This window comes from Sciurus carolinensis, unplaced genomic scaffold (assembly GCF_902686445.1).
Source record: "Sciurus carolinensis unplaced genomic scaffold, mSciCar1.2, whole genome shotgun sequence".
NCBI classification, from domain to species: Eukaryota; Metazoa; Chordata; class Mammalia; order Rodentia; family Sciuridae; genus Sciurus; species Sciurus carolinensis.
Window position 1 is genome coordinate 25,572 of NW_025920505.1, and position 18,750 is coordinate 44,321.

The 18,750-nt window shown below is 38.7% G+C and overlaps 2 pseudogenes; one reads left to right on the top strand and one right to left on the bottom strand.

Moving 5' to 3' along the window:
- Positions 1–17,912: 17,912 nt before the first annotated feature.
- On the bottom strand, positions 17,913–18,705 carry LOC124975798 (spliceosome-associated protein CWC15 homolog; annotated as a pseudogene).
- Positions 18,704–18,750, top strand: part of LOC124975799 (spliceosome-associated protein CWC15 homolog) — a 959-nt pseudogene continuing 912 nt past the window's right edge.

The following is an 18,750-nucleotide window of genomic DNA, read 5'->3' on the forward strand; positions in this document are numbered from 1 at the left end:
TGTCAACTGAGACATGCACTGAAGACCAGCACCATCATTATGAATTTGACAGAGTATGAGACTGGACTCTGTGGTGCAATTTGATTTGTGTAAGTTAAACCAGCCTTTCATCTCGGATAGAAACAAGTTGGTCATGATGTACTGTCTTCTTAACATGCTGTTGTTAAATACAATTTGCTAATATTAAGAGTATTTTCTTCTGAGTTCATTAGGGATGTTGGTTGGTAGTTTTCTTTACTTCATGTGCTTTATCTGGTTTTGATATGAGTGAGATACTGGGTTTATAGAATGAATTGAAAGTGTTCAGTCCTTTCTTTTTCATGGAGTAACTTGAGGAGTTTTGGAATTAGTCCTTGAAATTTCTGGGAGATTCAGGTGAGAATCTCTCTGGTCCTGTCTTTTCCCCATTAGAAGAGTTTTTACTACTGCTTCTATTTCATTTCTAGTTAGTGAGGTGCTTAAGTTTTCGGTGTCCTCCTTATTCAATTTAGTCAGGTCACATGTGTCCAAAAACATTTCCATTTCTTCTAGATTTTCCAATTTGTTGGAGTGTAAGTTTCTGAAATAGTTCCCAATGGTCCTCTGGATTTCTGTGATGTCTGTGGTGATTTTTCTTCTCTAATTTTATTAATTTGCATCCTTTCCTTTGGTTAGTTTGGTTTAGGGCCTCTCAATCTTGATTAACCTTTTGAAAAACCAACACTTTGTTTCATTGATTCTTTTTTATTGATTGTTTTTATTCTTCAATATATTGATTTCAAATCTAATCAATTATATCTTTCCTTTTTCTGGTTTTGGAGTACTTTTTAATTGTCTCTGTTTTCAAGTGTCTTGAGATGCATTGTTATGTTGATTTTCAGTTTTTTATTTTTTTGACATTTCTGGTTTTCTTATGTATGTGCTTATAGCTGTAAACTTTCCTTTTACAGTTGGCTTTATAGTATCCTAGAGGTCCTGGTATGTTGTATCATTATTCTCACTTGATTCCAGGAACTTTTTAATTTCTCCTCTGATTTCTTCTATTACCCATTGATTATTCAAAATTGTATTGTTCAATCTCTATGTTTATATTGTTTCTGTAGATCTTTTGGTGTTTAATTTTATTCCGTTGTGATCAGAATTTATGTAATGAATTACATCGGGTGTGTGTGTGTGTGTGTGTATGTGTGCGCACATGCACATGTTTGGTAAATGTTGCTTTGTGACCTAAAGTATGGTCTGTTTTAGAGAAGCTTTCATGAGCATCTCAGAAGAAATTATATTCAAATATTATTGAATGAAATATTGTATAGATGCCTATTAAATTCTTTTTTAAATTTTTTTTAGGTTTGAAGAGTCTTTACTGAGTTTCTGTGTGACTGGTGAGAGGGGTGTGTTGTAATCACCTTTATTTGTACTGAGAGCTATCTGAGGTTCTAATCACAGTGTTACCAGTTTTATGCAATTAGGCTAACCAATGTTTGGGGCATAAATATTGTTTTATTTTATCATTTTGCTGGATTGTTCCCTTTGCCAGTATGAAGTGACCTTTGTAATCTCTTTTGGTTAATTTAGGCTTGAATTCTGCTTCTTTGGAAATGAAAATGGCTAGTTTGCTGGTTTTCAGACTCTTTGGCATGGTATATCACTTTCCATCCTTTCATTGTCATCCCGTGCCTATGTTTGCCTGTAAGGTGTGTCTGTTGCAAATAGCACAGTTAGTTCTTGTTTTTTAAACCATGCTATCAGCCTACATCTTTTAGAGAGTTGAGACCATTTACATTCAATGTTATTACAAGGAGATGTTTATTAGTTTTTGCCATTTTGATTCATTTCTTACGTTAAATTTGGTCCTGTTTCTCATTTTCTTAACTACTCTTCAAATGACATTTTTTTCATTTGCAAGTGCTAGAGTTTTCTAAAATTTTTACCGTGTGGAATATTTTTGTAATTTTTTGTAGTGATGGCTTAGTAGTCATGAATTCTTTGACTTGCTGTTTATCTTAGAAGGTTCTTATTTCTTTTCTGATTCTGAGAAAATAGCTTTGCTGAATATAACAATCTTGTTTGACAGTTATTTTCTTTCAGGGCTTGGGACACATCATTCTAAGCATTCCTGCATTTTAAAGTTCATGCCAAGAAGTCAGAAGTAATGCTGATTGGCTTGTGTCTAAATGTGGCATGACATCTTCCTCTTGAGGCTTTTAAAATTCTATTCTTTTTTTGTTAGGCGTTTTAATTACAATGCATTATGGAGAATTTTTTTTTTTAATATCTTGCCTATTTGGAGTTCTGTATTTGGATGTCCATCTCATTGTCAAGGTTTGGAAGTTTTTCTGTTGTTATCTCCCTGAAGAAGTTATCCGTGCCATTAGTTGTATCTCATAACCCACTTTAATTCCAATGATTCTTAAATTTTATCCCTTAATATCCCAGACTTCTTGTTATTCCTATCATGTTTTATTTTCTTACCTTAAATAGTGTCTGAATCTTCAATGCTGGCACTTTGTCTTCCAGTTCTGAAATTGTGTCTGCAGCATGGTCTACACTAACAGACATTCAGATGAATATTATTGGATTTATTGTCTTTCATTTCTAAGATTTATGTTTGGTTATTTTTCATTATGTACAACTCCTTATTGAATTTCTCACCCATATCCTTTATTAATTTCCTAATTTTCTCAGTTGTTATTTGTGTTTTCTTGGAATTTATTGATCACTTTTCTAGTCATTCTTTTGAATTTTTTGTGATTTTATTTCAGTATCTTTAGGGTCAGTTGCTGGTGAATCATGAACTTGAGAAGGTATTGTATTACCTTGTTTATTCATATTTCATGTTTTTCTGGGTTGTGTTTTATGTATCTTTTGGGATTGACTTACATGTGGGATTTTTTTAGGGCATGGCCTTCTCTTTCCACAGTGTCTTCTGTTTTTCTGTAGAAGTAAAGGTCCATGAGTGGAAACTAAGGGTCCTGTCAGTTGTTCCTATTGGGACCTAATCATTTGTTCTAGGGGTTTGACTTTTCTGTGATTTTTAGGTACAGTGTTGCTGCAGTTTGTGGACCGTTAATTTGGGTGTAGATCAAGGTGAACTGTCTTTTGACTGGGTTTGGTTTGGTTTAGTAGCAGAATTAATTCCCTGTGAACTTGTAGTTTCTCTGTAGATTACTAGCACTTCACAGAAGAGGCAGGAAAAAAATTTAAAAAACATCTGAAGCAAACTGTATACAGCATTATAAAAAATAACCCAGTACCTACTGTGACATCTACAACACTAATTACCCAAACACAGAAATGGCAAGGTCAGCAATTGCCAGCAGCAAAAATAATAAATAACTGGGAACAAGAACTGACATTATAGTGAGTGGCAGGTGTCAACTATGCCATCCATATAATTAATAACCACAATAGCATGAATGGTAGGGGCAGCAGTGACATGGACCAAATACTTCTAAAAGATAGTAGAAATACAGTTAATTAAGAAAAAAAAAAGAAAATGTGATAGGAAGGTTAAAAAAAGTTAGAATGCTTAAAAGTTGATTTGAGAGAACATAGATATATATAGCAACTGAAGGTTATCAATAAGGAGAAAAAAGAAAAAGTGGAGGAAAGAACAAAGAAACTTAGTTGTTAATGGGAGAAGGAAGAAGAGAGAAAGAAATGAGAAACAAGCAAACAAAATTAAAAATGTCATAATCCTCAAACAAGGCAAGGAAAAAAAACCGCGTTAAAAATGCTAAGGATGAGAAACAAGAAATATGTGTATGTGTGTGATACACACCACACACACACTGTGAATCAATCATCACAGCAGGAACACCAAGAAAAAATGAAGGGAAAAAAGATTTCATAATATAAAATGAAAGAATTGTATCTATTAAGTTAGTTAAAACTGTCCAGGAAAGATGATTACTTAACAAAAGACTGCCATTTATGATGGACTCATTTAGCCTAGCATTAAATCATATAAACACAATTGTACAATGAGTATTTTCATGTTTTTCTTCCCTTCCCCTTTGAAAATGGCACTCAGGGTTTAAAGTCACTTGAATTATTTGAAGAACATTTTATTTCCTGTGCGATTATCTATCTTCCAGTCCTTTAAATAAGCCATCTCAATTTTCTTTATGATTAACAGACAACACTGTGAGCCAGACTTACTTCCTTAAGTCAGGTCAGCATATTCTTTATGACAGCAGGTGGTATCTGATGGGGATTCTGCCTTCCAGGAAATAATAAGCCTCGTGCTGGAGTGCATGAACCAACTGCACGTCTACAGCAGTGCCACGTACTTGTCTGACGTGACACCACTGGGCAAGAAGCCAGTGAGTTTTGGAAAACCATCCCGAATTCTCTGTATGAGTTGCTGGGTAAGGACCTTGGAATTCCCAACACAATGGAGTTAGTATGTTTAACAGGCTAACAGCTGGTTTATAACATGTTCCTGATCAAGACTAAATCTTTACTAATTTACTAATAACTAATGGTGTTAATCTAAATCTGTGTGAGTGAGGAAAGTAGGTGGAGTAACAGATGGGCTTGGGTAAAGGCAGAGGCTGTCCACGCTGTGGTTTGTGAGGTGAGAGGTCTCCTCGTGGATGTGGATTAAATATTTCCATTTTGTTCTAAAGTCAGTGTCACAAGTCTCCCTCTTTTCACAGCCCCATGGTGGCAGGGATCTGTTCTAAGCTCCTTCTCTGATCTTGATGGGATCAGCTGTTCTCAGTTTCTAAGTGTGCTCAACTTAAGTGATGCTTGGGGTGGTTTCTGCCATGTTCCTGTTAGACCATTATAAAAATTATTATGGACCTGAAGTATTGCAGTAGCTTCTACTTAGCTCTTACTCAGAACTGGAGGGGCCTCAGATTTTACCCTGTTTGCAAGTGAGTAAGCAGCTGTCTGGGTAGTGGGCCTTCATCTGTACTGTAGCACTTACCACATTTCTTCCTTCGTTGTATGGTCCTGGTTTTGAAGGCAAGAACAGCTCCTTTCTGGTTTTTGCAGCTCTGTCATCTACCTTAGCATCTGGCACAGAGAGGATATCCCGTACATGTGCATTGATGAAATGACTGGATTCTGATGGAATAGGAAGGTGTACCAGAGCATAGAGAAGAAATAAGGCATTTTTACTATGAAGAATGTGGAGCACTCAGAATATTTGAAACTTCTTTGTAATGTCTTTGACCTTTGTTAAACTTTATAAAGTCACAATACTACTTAGCAAATAAAACTCTTCTGCCTCTTAGACATAGGGGGTAACATATGACTAGAATTTCTGTGAGCAAAATCAAGGACACTGAAGCTTTATAGGAGTATGGATTCATTATTTTACCCACAGCATCATTAGGATGAGAATTTTGTTGTGGTGCCAAAATACTAAATAGAATTTTTTTCTGAGTGTAGAAGTTATAGCACTGAATTTCTGAATGAGGGACAGACTGGATTGGGTATTTTTTTAAACAGCACAGTATAACTTGACCTGGTGTGACACCAGATGAATTCCTCAAAGGAGGTGGTTTGTGCAGAGGTATGTCATCTGTGGGTCATGTTCAGAGAGAAGGTTGTTGTGGGTAAACTGAAGTAATATGCATCTTACCTTTTACTGTCACCGAGTCCCACAGTCTCTATTGGTCCCTTCAGCAGATCCTATGCTCCTGTGTCCATGAGCAATGAACTTGAGCAGAAGGAATTATGATGATTTTCATGTGGTCCTAGAAAAGTCCATTCAGCAAAGTCCACACTTCAGCCTTATCCTTCTAAGCTACTTATCTCTACAGCCTGTGCCCCCCAAAACTCAACAGAGTTACTTGGGATTTATTGTTATCATTTTAGAACCTACAGAAGTAGTGTTAATGTACTCTACCAAGTGCTGGGGCTAGGGTGTGAGCCCAGCTCCTCACTGTGACTAGTTTTGTGGTTTGCTTTTATGGAACATGGCTAGAGATGTGATTTTAAAATGGCTCAGTCAAATAGAAAGAGAGGGACAGCCGCAGTTGAAATGGTGTGTCTGTTAGGGTGTGTTCAGTCTGCAGCAACTGAGTACCCTAACCCTAATTGCCTTTAGCCACAGAGGGGGCTTATGGGCTCCTGTGACTGGCATTCTGCCTCCTGCAGTGCCAGCTCCCTTTTATGGCCTCTGCTGTCTTTTGTTAGTTCCTGGAGCTGTGTGCTTCCCCTGATGTGGGAGGGGACGTGGAAGAAGGCTGCTTCAAGTAGCTGTCTTTTGAGAAAGAGCATGCAAGTTCCCAAACCACCTGATTAACTACTGGTCATATTTCATTAGCCAGAAAGTTCCTGACCTCGAAACCAGTCATTCTGGCAGGGGAGGGAATTTTCCCACTACTGGGTTGATCTGGCCAGGGACCCATTCCTGAAACTTCACACAAACCCCCAGCTGTCCAGGTCCACTACTAGTGGACATGGTAACAGCTTAGTGTTCCATTTCCTGATCTGCAAAGTGGAGGGAGTCAAACTATATTCTTTTAGGGTAGTTGTGCTGATTCCTTGACTTAACGTAAGGCACTGGAAACATACTAGGCCAGGTAGCCAGTGACACCTGTATTCATAACAAATGATATAAAGTGGTCATAGTGATCCCCCTTGTCATCAGGTGCTTTAAATTTGATAAAGTTGTCAAATGCTTCACATCACATTATTTTGCGCTTCTAACCATATATGCCCATTTCTTTGGATACTTATGTCATTATTTTTCCCTGTTGATGATAATATTTCCTTCTCCAAATTCTACTTTTATTTTTCTCATTATTCTCTTTCAAAATAAAGTTTTAAATAACAAATTTCAAATAGAACTAGTGGATACAACAATGGAAGTTCTTGATTACCTCGTAGACATTGGGTCATGAGTCTGGTTGGTCCACACATAGCTTTCTGTATAGTTGTCTCCAGTCTGAAACTTTTACATTCTGTAATCGTACCCCTTCCCTGAAGACACCATCTCCATTTCACAATTATGTACCGACATACCCTAAATACAGTCATCTCACCACAGTCATAGGATCTGCCTCTGTGGATTCAACTAGACATGGTCTGAAACATTCAGAAGCTTAGCATCTGTGCCAAACCCTGAATGATACAGCAGGTCAACTATCTATATGATATTCTCCTTGCATTGTGCATTATAAGTAATCTGACAAAGATTTCCAGTCTGAGGGAAGACATTTGTAGATAATATGCAAAAGTGATGCCATTTTACACAGGGGGCTTCAACATCTGAGGGTTTTTGTTCCTGTCATTTTGTTCACATTCGATATGGAGGGAGGGAGCTGTGTTTGAGACCTGAGTGATGTATAGATCCGTAAGGTCTCTGAATGCTCTCCCTGCCTTCTTCCTTCTCTCCTTCCATCTTAATTTCAGACTGCAGAGAGCCTCACACTCTTCCCCACTGAAGTCCATGGCCTCTGATGCCTGTCTGCTTACCTCTGAGTCTGGCATCTAGAGCACCCCAGCCCCACATCTGGCCTTTTCCCTGCCTGTCCTCTCTTGCTCACTCTTGTGCTGCTCTGCCTGTGTCTTTCTTGCAATCCAGAATTGCACCTTCAGAATATCTGGTGTTATTCTATATCAAAGAATCCTGAGCATTTATTAAAAATGCTTATTCCCTTAACTGTCTCATTTGATTAAGGATTTGATGTTACTATTATTTAATATTTTTTTATTGTAAACAAATGGGATGCATGTTGTTTCTCTGTTTGTACATGGCGTAAAGGCATACCATTTGTGTAATCATAAATTTACATAGGGTAATGTTGTTGTTTGATTCATTCTGTTATTTTTTCCCTTCCCCCCACCCCTTCCACCCCTCTTTTCCCTCTCTACAGTCCTTCCTTCCTCCATTCTTGCCCCCCTCCCTAACCTTAACTCTAACCTTAACACTAACCCCTCCCACACCCCATTATGTGTCATCATCCACTTATAAGCGATATCATTCGTCCTTTGGTTTTTTGAGATTGGCTTATCTCACTTAGCATGATATTCTCCAATTTCATCCATTTGCCTGCAAATACCATAATTTTATCATGCTTTATGGCTGAGTAATATTCCATTGTATATATATACCACAGTTTTCTTATCCATTCATCAATTGAAGGACATCTAGGTTGGTTCCACAATCTGGCTATTGTGAACTGAGCAGCTATGAACATTGATGTGGCTGTATCTCTGTAATATGCTGATTTTAAGTCCTTTGGGTATAGACCAAGGAGTGGGATAGCTGGGTCAAATGGTGGTTCCATTCCAAGTTTTCTGAGGAGTCTCCACACTGCTTTCCAGAGTGGCTGCACTAATTTGCAGCCCCACCACCAATGTATGAGTGTACCTTTCTCCCCACATCCTCGCCAACACCTGTTGTTGCTTGTATTTTTGATAATCGCCATTCTAATTGGGGTAAGATGGAATCTTAGGTAGTTTTGATTTGCATTTCTCTTATTGCTAGAGATGTTGAACATTTTTCCATATGTTTGTTGATTGCTTGTAGATCTTCTGTGAAGTGTCTATTCATTTCCTTAGCCCATTTGTCAATTGGATTATTTGGGTTCTTGGTGTAGAGTTTTTTGAGTTCTTTATAGATTCTGGGGATTAGTGCTCTATCTGAAGAATGATTGGCAAAGATTTTCTCCCACTCTCTAGGCTCTTTCTTTGCATTGCTGATAGTTTCCTTTGCTGAGAGAAAGCTTTTTAGTTTGAATCTATCCCAGTTATTGATTCTTGCTTTTATTTCTTGTGCTATGAGAGTCCTGTTGAGGAAGCCTGGTCCTAAGCCGACATGTTGAAGCTCTGGACCTACTTTTTCTTCTATAAGATGCAAGGTCTCTGATCTGATTCCGAGGTCCTTAATCCATTTTGAGTTTAGTTTCGTGCATGGTGAGAGATATGGGTTTAGTTTCATTCTGTTGCATATGGATTTCCAATTTTCCCAGCACCATTTGTTGAAGAGGCTATCTTTTCTCCATTGCATATTTTTGGCCCATTTGCCTAGTATGAGAAAACTGTATTTATTTGGGTTTGTGTCCGTGTCCTCTATTCTGTACCATTGATCCACCTTTCTATTTTGGTACCAATACCATGCTGTTTTTGTTACTATTGCTTTGTAGTAGAGTTGAAGATCTGGTATTGCGATACCCCCTACTTCACTCTTTCTACTGAGGATTGCTTTAGCTATTCTGGTTTATTTGTTCTTTCAGATGAATTTCATAATTGCTTGCTCTATTTCTGTAAGGTACATCATTGGGATTTTAATTGGAATTGCATTAAATCTGTATAGCACTTTTGGTAGTATGCCCATTTTGACAATATTAATTCTTCCTATCCAAGAACATGGGAGATCTTTCCATCTTCTAAGGTTTTCTTTAATTTCTTTCTTTAGTGTTCTGTAGTTCTCATTGTAGAGGTCTTTCACCTCTTTTGTGAGACTGATTCCCAAGTATTTTATTTTTTTCGATGCTATTGTGAATGGAGTAGATTTCCTAATTTCTCTTTCTGAAGATTCATCACTTATGTATAAAAATGCCTTAGATTTATGTGCATTGATCTTATATCCCGCTACTTTACTGAATTCACTTATGAGATCTAAAAGTTTTCTGGTGGAATTTCCTGGTTCCTCTAAGTATATAATCATATCATCAGCGAACAGGGATAGTTTGAGTTCTTCTTTTCCTATTCGTATCCCTTTAATTTCTTTGGTCTGTCTAATTGCTCTGGCTAGAGTTTCAAGGATGATATTGAAAAGAAGTGGTGAAAGAGGGCATCTCTGCCTTGTTCCAGTTTTTAGGGGGAATGCTTTCAGTTTTTCACCATTTAGAATGATATTAGCCATGGGCTTAGCATAGATGGCCTTTACAATGTTAAGGAATGTTCCCACTATCCCTATTTTTTCTAGTGTTTTGAGCATGAAGGGGTGCTGTATTTTATCGAATGGTTTTTCTGCATCTATTGAAATAATCATGTGATTCTTGACTTTTAAGTCTATTGATATGGTGAATGACATTTATTGATTTCCTGATGTTGAACCAACCTTGCATCCCTGGGATGAAACCCATTTGATCATGGTGCACTATCTTTTTAATATATTTTTGTATGCGATTTGATAAAATTTTGTTGAGAATTTTTGCGTCGATGTTCATTAAGGATATTGGTCTGAAATTTTCTTTCCTCAATGTGTCTCTGTCTGGTTTAGGTATCAGGGTAATATTCACTTCATACAATGAGGGTTCCCTCCTCTTCTATTTTATGGAATATTTTGAGAAGTATTGGAATGAGCTCTTCTTTAAAGCTTTTGTAGAACTCGGCTGAGAACCCATCTGGTCCTGGACTTTTCTTTGTTGGTAGGCTTTTGATGACTTCTTCTATTTCATTACTTGAAATTGGTCTATTTAAATTGTGTATGTTCTCCTCGTTCAGTTTAGGCAATTCATGTGTCTCTAGAAACCTGTTGATGTCTTTGAAATTTTCTACTTTGTTGGAGTATAGATTTTCAAAATAGCTTCTAATTATGTTTTGTATTTCAGTCGTGTCTGTTGTGATATTTCCTTGTTCATTCCGAATTTTAGTAATTTGGGTTTTCTCTCGTCTTCTCTTTGTTAGTGTGGCTAAAGGTTTATCAATTTTGTTTATTTTTTTGAAGAACCAACTATTTTGTCAATTTTTTGTAGTGTTTCTTATGTTTCAATTTTGTTGATTTCAGCTCTGAGTTTATTTCCTGTCTTCTACTACTTTTGGTGTTGGTTTGTTCTTCTTTTTCTAGGGCTTTGAGCTGTAGTGTTAGGTCATTTATTTGTTGAGTTTTACTTCTTTTATTGAATGCGCTCCATGAAATAAATTTTCCTCTAAGTACTGCTTTCATAGTGTCCCAGGGATTTTGATATGATGTTTCTTTGTTCTCATTGACCTCTAAGAATTTTTAAATTTCCTTCCTAATATCTTCTGTTATCCATTCATCATATAATAGCATATTGTTTAATCTCCAGGTGTTGGAGTAGTTTCTGTTTTTTACTCTTTCATTTATTTCTAACTTCAATCCATTATGATCTGATAGAATACAAGGTAGTGTCTCTATCTTCTTGTATTTGCTAACATTAACTTTGTGGCATAATATATGGTCTATTTTAGAGAAGGATCCATGTGCTGCTGAGAAGAAAGTGTATTCGCTCTTGGTTGGATGGTATATTCTATAAATGTTAAGTCTAAATTATTGATTGCGTTATTGAGATCTATGGTTTCTTTGTTCAATTTTTGTTTGAAAGATCTGTCCAGTGGTGAGAGAGGCATGTTAAAATCACCTAGTATTATTGTGTTATGGTCTATTTGGTTTCTAAAATTGAGAAGGATTTGTTTGACATACATGGATGAGCCAATGTTTGGGGCATAGATGTTTATGATTGTTATATCTTGCTGATTTATGCTTCCCTTAAGCATTATGAAATGTCCTTCTTTATCCCTTCTGACTAACTTTGGCTTGAAGTCCACATTATCTGAAATGAGGATGGATACTCCAGCTTTTTTGCTGAGTCCATGTGCATGGTATGTTTTTCCCCATCCTTTCACCTTGAGTCTATGGGTATCTCTTTCTATGAGGTGAGTCTCTCGCAGGCAACATATTGTTGGATCTTTCTTTTTAATCCAATCTGCCAGTCTATGTCTTTTGATTGATGAATTCAGGCCGTTAACATTCAGGGTTATTATTGAGCAATGATTTGTATTCCCGGTCATTTGGTTCATTTTAAAATTTTTATTTATTTATTTATTTATTTATTTGACACAACTTGGTTCCTCCTTTATTTGACAGTTCCTTTAGGATAATTCCTCCCTTTGCTGATTTGCTTCTTTGTTTTTTATCTCTTCCTCATGGAATATTTTGCTGAGAATGTTCTGTAATGCCGGCTTTCTTTTTGTAAATTCTTTTAGCTTTTGTTTATCATGGAATGATTTTATTTCATCATCAAATTTGAAGATAAGTTTTGCTGGGTATAGATTCTTGGTTGGCATCCATTTTCTTTCAGAGCTTGAAAAATGGTGTTCCAGGCCCTTCTAGCTTTTAGGTCTGGATTGAAAAATCTGCTGATATCCGTATTGGTTTCCCCCTGAAGGTAATTTGGTTCTTTTCTCTCAGAGCCTTTAAAATTCTGTCTTTACTTTGTATGTTAGGTATTTTCATTATAATGTGCCTTGGTGTGGGTCTGTTGTAATTTTGTGTATTTGGAGTCCTATAAGTCTCTTGAACCTGATTTTCCATTTCATTCTTCAGATTTGGGAAATTTTCTGATATTATTTCATTGAATAGATTGTTCATTCCTTTGGTTTGTTTCTCTAAGCCTTCCTCAATCCCAATAATTCTCAAATTTGGCCTTTTCATGATATCCCATAGCTCTTGTAGATTCTGTTCATGATTTCTTACCATCTTCTCTGTTTGTTCAACTTTGTTTTCAAGGTTAAATATTTTGTCTTCGATATCTGAGGTTCTGTCTTCCAGGTGTTCTATCCTATTGGTTGTGCTTTCTATGGAGTTCTTAATTTGGTTTATTGTTTCCTTCATTTCAAGGATTTCTGTTTGGTTTTTTTTCAATATCTCTAACTCTTTATTGAAATGATCTTTTGCTTCCTGTATTTGCTCTTTTAACTGTCGATTGGTGTGATCATTCAATGCCTGCATTTGCTCTTTCATCTCATCATTCAATGCCTGCATTTGCTCTTTCATCTCATCATTCAATGCCTGCATTTGCTCTTTCATCTCGTTTACTTCCCAGATCATTTTAATTATGTGCATTCTGAACTCCCTTTCTGTCATTTCTTCTGCCATGCTGTCGTTGGATTTTATTGATGTAACATCTAGATTTGTTTGGGGCATTTTCTTCCCTTGTTTTCTCATATTGTTCAGGAATCAGTGAGTCATTAAGATATTGCAGATTTCCTCTATTGACTTATATTATCCCTGAAGATCTAGTATATCCCCTCTTAGCTTTCAGTATCCTGAAGTCTTGGAGGAAGTTGATAATGCGGTGCTCCACAAGGAAGCTGCCTCTCTAGGGGTGGTGACCCTCAGGTGGTGTATATTCCCTGATAGTGGGCAGAGGTGCCTCCACTTGTTGACCAATGGTCATCCAAAGGGGAACTAGGCTGCAGGCTGAGGCAAGGCCTGTTTGTGCCTGTGTCTCTGGTTTTATTGTCCTTGTGGGAAAACCTCACCAGCAGGGGAGACTCACCCGGTGGGGAGGTCTCGCTGGTCAGTTCCCCTCAATCTACAACTACTGCCTGGGCTGGGCTGTCTTCCTCTGCAATGTTCCCAGGGGCCCGGACCTACCTCCTGGGCCTGGGAGCCTCACTCTTCGCAGACGAGTCTCCTTAGGCTGCCTCTCCTCAGAGAATCTGCCCACAGACCTGGAAATTTTCGCTCCACCCCTAGGCATGTCTCTGTGAGGCTCTTCCACCAAGAAGCCGCCTAGGTCCTGGGACCCAGCTCTGCACCTAATCGCCTGGCTATGCGGCCCCTCCTCTGAGCTGCCACCTGGAGCCCCGTACAATAGCTCCAAGACCCAGAGACCCGCCTCACCCCTGTTCCTCCTGACAGCCGCCTGGTGTTCTGACGCAGTCTCTAGGGGTCCAAGCAACTCACTTCGTGTCTCCTCCTCCCGCCAACCCCCCGTAGCCCTAGGCAGTCACTCTGAGTCCAAGTGACCCGCCCTGTTCCTCCTCCTCCTTGGGTTAGCCCCCCATGTGTTCAGGAGCGGTGGCTCAGAGACCAAGCGACCCACCGCACTCCTCCTCCAGGCAGGCCACCGGTGTTCATCAGCAGTTGCTTTGAGTCCAAACAACTCACCACTCGCCTCCTCCTCTGGCAACTGCCTGTAGCTCTGATGCAGTCACTCCTACACCAATCGTCCCGCCACGTTCCTCCTCTTCCTCTGGGCAGCCCCCCGGTGTTCAGAAGCGGTCGCTCTGAGTCCAAACAGCTCTCCACCCAGCTCCTCCTCTGGCAACCGCCTGTAGCTCTGATGCAGTCACTCCTAGACCAAGCGACCCGCCGCGCTTCTCCTCTTCAACCGGGCAACTCCCCGGTGTTCAGAAGCAATTGCTCTGAGTCCAAATAGCTCACCATGCAGCTCCTCCTCAGGCAGCTACCCGGAGCCCCAGTGGTTGCTCCGAGTCCAAGCGCTGTGCTGAGCAGCCACCTCTACGATGTTCCCAGTGGTCTGTGTTTACCGCTCCAGCGGGGGGAGGGGCGTCTCACCAGGCAACTCTACTTCACAAAGTTCCCTGCATTCCGGGGCTACCGCCCCATCCGGGACGCCTCCCCAATGGGAGAGACTTACCGGCGGCTTTGAGTTGGTCCCAAGTCTCTCACTATCTCCTCTTTTGAATCCTGCATCCTGGAGCAACATGAAATGCAGCCGCCCTCTAGTCCACCATCTTGGAGCCTCCTTATTTAATCTTAATATAGTTAGAATTCCCTGAAACTTACCTTAAGAGATGATAATACTACAATAACCATGTATGTCTCTAAGAACACAATGATTTCAGGCACATAAATATTTTTTTACTTTTAAAGTAATTGTTTTATTGAACAAGAGATTTATTTGAAGCGTACTTCCCCCAAGATGAAAATGCTGCAGTATGTAAATACATTTTGCCTTTACATTTGCACATTGCTACTCTCTGCAGTTTTGGTTAATTGCCCAACCCACTCCTGGTTCTTCCAGGTAATTCAGAATGTTCATGTATTTAAATACCTCACCTCAAGAAAGCTTCCTTTTCCCTTCTGTCCACTTTCTTAAGCATCATAATTTCTTGCATGGTTTCTTGGTGGGACATCTTTATGTAACAGAGGCTGTCATGCTGGGGACACATGAACTTGGGAACTCAAGAATCTTGGTATTGCTAGAAGCTCTTTTTCTATTTGGATTTCTATAACAGGAGGTCATAATATATGTGTCTTATAATCACAAATGTTTGATTCTCTTCATTCTGGAGCTTGGGAAGTCCAAGTTCAAAATTCCAGCACTATTGTCTGGTTACGTGGCACCTTTTCACTGTGTCCTCCCATGGAAAAAGTGGAGAGAATGACTAATAAAGGGCCTTAGTTGCATTGCTGAAGTCCCTGCTCTTAAGACCTAATCGTCTCTCAAACCCCCACCTCCCAAGGCTGGGGGCGTAGGATTTCAGCATATAAATCTTGCAGTGGGGAACCCAGACCTTGAGACTAGACTAGAATCTTAATCCATTCATCTAAGATGAATTGAATGCCTGCCATCGGAGATGCCCTGACCCAGGTGTTGAAGGACAGTGGTGGCCAGGGTAGCCTATAAGGTGAAAAGAAATGGGCTACATTTTCTATTTTCTAGAACAGTATTCATGATAGCTTTTATGAAATCTCAAAGCCTAAGGCAAATTTAGTAGTAAGCTAAGAACAGAGAGCTTAGTTGAGTTGGGTGTCTCTCCATCAATATGGCTTTATGTATTGATTAAATTTGCTTATTCACATTTTTTTTCTTACAGTTTTTTGGTAGGGTTCTCTTTCTCTCTTTTTTTATTTTGGAGTTGGGGGATTGATGCCAGAGCTTGGTCACTACAAGGCAAGTGCTTTGACCCTGAGCTGTATCCCAGCACATTTGCTCATGTGTGGACTAAGGTTGGGTTATTTTCAGCTTGGGGCTGCTATGCATAAATCTATAAGTGCCAAAAAAAAAAAGAAAAGAAAAAGAACTGACCAATAGCAGTTAGTATGGTCCAAGTCCTAATTAGCATAAATCTGGACCAAAAGCAGTGAACCAAGATCTATATAAACCCCTAGCAGAGCGACCTAATAAGGGAAACGTGCCATGGAGTCTGGTGTTACAGTGCTAGGGTTCTGCTCTGCAGAGTAAATTCTTCACCTTCATGAGACAAGAATTCAGAAAGAAGGAGAAATGGATGTGCAGCACTGGATGGGATGGACCGGCATTAAGAGATGGAGATGCAGGCCTCTGCAGCCAAGAGAAGTGTTGCAACTTGTGCAGACCCTCACCTGCATGCAGAGCAGCAAACTGACTTTCATCACAGAACTCCAGTTTCAAAGGTACCATTAAATGTTAGATAATCAGTAACTTTTTATATTTCTCCGTTTTAATTCCTGTTAGTGAAAATTCTGAGATGTTTTTGCTGAGATGAGAAAGTTTGGTAAAATGATTTTATGCCATAAGGATTAAAGGGAGTGTGTCTGTGGGGTGCTCTCCCTCGTGGACATAAGTTAGAAGAATAAGGTGAATCTACTCTTTGCAGAATGGAAGGAAAGAAGAACAAATGAGATTAGATGGAAGAAATGAGGGAATATGCTTAAGTAAGTGTTTATTGTTATTTTGGCCATTTTTATTTCCATCTATGTTTTCTTCTGTCAAAAAGTATGTCCATTTACTCTCAAGCTATCCCATTCGTGTTGCTCTTTTAATTCACTTGAAAAAGAGTCCAAAGAATGAAACATGGCAAGAATGAAAATAGACCTTTTTTGTTTCAACTGAACTGTTCACTATGAAAGCAGTGTTTTCTCTGGTCCCTCTGGAGACTAGAGATGCCAAGAGTTTCCTAAGTAGAATGTCTCAACCCAGACCCAGGCTCCTGTGCAACAAGAAACGGCCTGAGTGGCAGGACAAGAGGTGTGTCTGGAGGTCACTGTCTTTATTTACAGAGAGCTCAATAGCTGAGTAAGAAATCTAGACTGTAATAAAAGTCACAAATACTCATTATAGTAATAAGAATTGATAAAGACATACACAGTTCTGGTCAGTTCAAAGGCTCTCTGAAGATTGCCTTTAAGTCCTTTAAATACAGTATTGATAAAGATGTGGTGTTAAGCTGTGTTAAATAGAATTAAAGTATCAGAGCTTTTTTTAAAAATTAGAAGGTTCAGTGCTTTGAAAACCATTCAAGTTTTTAAAAATTATATATATATATATATATATATATATATATATATATGTTTTAGTTGTTAATGGATACAATACCTTTCTTTTTATGTGGTGCTGAGGATCAAACACAGGGCCTCACAGGTACTAGGTGAGCTCTCTACCATTGAGCTACAACACCAGCCCCTCAAGTTAAGGTGTATCACACTCTGAAGAAATTACTGAGGATCACAGTCCCCAGGGGCTCTTCCTCCTCATGGGCAGTATCTTCCTCCAATTGCTGCCTTTATAGATTTTTTTCCTGTGAGATTAGAGCCTACAGAATGACGATTAAAATAGTTTCGTGGTCTACTGTTGGTTTTGGTTAGATATCCCACGTGGTAATTTTGTAGACATTTGTACCTCTTTTGAACATTGGAAGGTGGACAGGAATTTTTACATGTTTAGTTTAGATAGGTTCATGGAAGATAACTTCCAGTGTACTAAAGGAGTGACATTTTAAAATGGCACCACCACTCCTTTCAAAGTATCCATTGGAAAATGCTGTTGTGATTTCATTCTCACTTTATTTTAAAAATATTTGGCCTTATCTAATTTAACATTAAGATAAACCAATGTGTATGAATCCTCTTTCTCATTTCATTTACCCTCTCATTATAGAATGCTAACCCAAGGTAGTATATTTTTGTGACTGGAAGACTTCTCCTTCTCACCATACCCTTTGCAACAAAATGTTTATATACATTTATATATTTTCTTAGTTTGTAATTTGAAATTTTTCTTTTAGTATTAATTATTAATGATAATAATGTTTCATTGAATATGAATATACAGTTGATCAAATCCACCTAAATACTAAAACTTGATAAATATTGAGTTTAAAGGTAAAATTTTGGGCTGGAGAAATAGCTCAGTTAGTAGAGTGCTTGTCTTGCAAGCACAAGGCCCTGGGTTTGATCCCCAGCATTGCAAAAAAAAAAAAAAGTAAAATTTTGTTGGGTATACTTTTTTTTAACCTTTTACAGTATTTAAGCACACAATACTGTATTACTTAATATATTTTTCCATGACCTTTTGTGAAATTCAGATGGCAGGGTATCATTTACCACCCTTTTGTCTTTCTTTTGATCATCTTCACCTTTTGCGCAGTTCTTCAACACAATATCATCAACCCACCTTCTTTGAACTTTGAAGTTTCCTGAGGCTGGGATGGGCCAGTGAGATTAAGAAGAGGGTTTCCACTCAGAATGTTCTCCATATGAATTTTCTCTTCAGTTTTTTGTTCTTGTTCCTTCCTGGCCTGCTCTTCTGCCCTTCTTTCTTTCTTTCTTTCTTTTTTCCAGTTCTGCAAGAACAGCAGTATCAACATCATCACTCTCCTCTTCAGAAATCTTCATCTTCCTCATCTGTTGAAGGATCATCTGCATTGAGGTTGGCAGCAGGAATCTGATCTACAGAGGCTTCTTTGACACTGAAAAGGATGTTCATTGTTCTAAGGTTGGATGAACCCTATTTTTTATCCCTTGCAAGCAGCTTTCTTTTTCTTCTGATTCCCTCTTGGAGTCAGGTGTTAGGAACCTCTTTAGGGGCATCCTGAGTAGTCTGTCTGTGTTTTATCTTTGTGTAAGAGGGAAGATCTCTGCTTGAATACTGCTCTGAGAGTTGGCTCAAATCACCTTCTCCTTTTCCTCTTTCACCTCTTGTAGGTTCAAAAGTCAGCTTGGCTGCAATGTCATCTTTTATTCTGTCTCTTGATTTTCATAAAGGGTAAAGGCTGTGTCCAGAGAGGGAGAAACAGGGTTTTCTGCTGCGGGGTACCTCCGAGTCCAGCACACCTCATGATTTGGTATTCCGGGAGTGTGCCCTTGGATGTTTACGAGGAACT